Below are 2,212 nucleotides of genomic sequence, written 5' to 3'. Positions count from 1 at the left end.
TAGATAGTTAATGTATACATGTATGATATTCATTATCATCAATAACTGAAACATTGCTATAAAATAACATTAATTAAATGGTATTTTTTCAAATACGAACAATACTAATCCCCCACCCCACCCCCGCCATTTTATTCTTTGCCCTATTTATTCCTTTAAAAAAACCCACGATTTTGTTCTCTGTACTTTCTGTTTGCAAGTCATAAAAGTGCAGACATTACCGTCTCCCCCCTTGGCTACTATCTCTCGGTCAGATAAACAATGCATTACTAACAAGGACTTGTACAATAAATATGGCTGCCACATGTTAGTTCTACGGCGGTCTAGCCTCTCAGTATGTCGCACGCTTGCGCGGGCCAGAACACAAGCATACCTATAGTCCTCCAGAATCTGGCCCATTAATAATAAACACGCTAGTCCCTCCCGAGTACAGTAGAGTCGTTCATTAATTTCATGGCTGCTCGCCCTATACACACACCCTCTAGCTCCCTGTCTTCTTAATAGCACTGCGAGCCATTACAAACAACGGGAAGTGCCTCGTCTTTCTCTCTCTGCGCATGTGCGGAGGTCACTCGGCACCTCCGGTTTCCTTCATAATGCACGCATGATTGCTTGATTAGATACGTGCAGCGGCTCTAAAGGATATGCTGGCTTTTATTATAATAAACATATTGGACTGGAGGGATTTTTATAGCTGTTTCGTTTTTCTTTGTTTTATTTATTAACGTGTTTGGTATTTTTTATGACTTTGTTCTGTCGTAATTTCTTCCTCTAATTAAGCTTAACCTTGTGTGGTTAAAGATGTGTGTGTGTGTGTGTGTGTGTGTGTTTGTTTGTTTATGTGTGTGTCTGTGTGTGTGTGTGAGTGTGTGTGAGTGTGTGTTTGGGTATGTGTGAGTGAGTGTTTTGTGGCGCACGCATGAGAGTGTATTCGGGAAGGGGATACAAAGAAATGAAGCATGAAGTTTATGCGGCCACCACGCGGGCAAAATTCAAAATTCCTACCAAAAACTTTAAAAGTTCATAATATATCACGCGCGCTCATATGGACTGATGTAGTCGCGAGCGCCGTAAAACACGTATCCATAAAAAAAAGTTGCAGATTCGCTATCGCGTTTGCACTCATTGTATATTTCGCAAATATTCTCTTGCATTATTTTACAAATACCAAAGCCTTCAGTTGGAAACAGCTTTTGCTTGGAAAAAAGGACGAGATGGCTCCAAAAAGGTTGTTTGTTCAAGAACACTTTGTTTAACTTGACTTCTCAGCAGTGATGTGGAGAGGGACGTCAATGTAATGTTCAAAGAGGATAATCTAGTGCGTAGTGAGTAAGTCGATCTAGCAAAACAACATATTATTATTATTTCTTCATAACGCACAGCATAACTTTTCTTGTTCTGGAAGACTATCTTACAGTGCTTGTCTAATTTATAACTAGTAGGATTACTTTAAAGAATCTGTATATTATAGATCTCTGGGACATTGTAAATAATTCTTCAAAACAAGCGGGAGTAAAAGATCCTGTCAAAAAGCTACTACGGAGAAAAACAAAATACGTCTGTAAGATAATATATTTACTGTTTCTGTTTGGTTTTGTTCTTTCTTTTTTTTGTTACCTTTTTACAGCCGCATCTTAAATCTCATTTTTCACTAGACACACCAATGACACTTTGACCGCCTTTGTTACAACTTGGCCTACTTTGCAGCCTAGAGGAAAGTCAGTTTGTCTCTTGGGAAATAAAAATATAGAGGATGAGCAATATACTTGACCCAAAGGTTTAATAATCATTTTCCGATGTGTTGACATGAGATAGGACGCTACATTTCATATATGAGAAAAAGCCATGCATTAGGCGTACCTTCTTGGTATTATTGTTTATTTACGCGTAATACAAGTGCTTCATTGCAAGCGTTAGTTTGTTTGTTAGATAGATAGATAGATAGATAGATAGATAGATAGATAGATAGATAGATAGATAGGACAAGAAATACGTCAAGAAAGTTACATCTCTTAGCAAAATATTTTAAAAAATATTCAGTTTCTTCTGTTTGCTTTTCTTTTTAAATAAGTGATCAAATGAAGAATTGTAAGCGAGGACAGCCATAAAAATGAATAAAAAGAATAACAAACATTGCAAATGCAAAATCTGATTTGGAAGAAGAAGATAACTTAAAATTTAAAAGTAGAGAGAGAGAGAGAGAGAGAGAGAG

Source organism: Aplysia californica, unplaced genomic scaffold, assembly GCF_000002075.1.
Source record: "Aplysia californica isolate F4 #8 unplaced genomic scaffold, AplCal3.0 scaffold00074, whole genome shotgun sequence".
NCBI lineage: Eukaryota > Metazoa > Mollusca > Gastropoda > Aplysiida > Aplysiidae > Aplysia > Aplysia californica.
Note: the sequence above shows the minus strand (reverse complement) of the source record.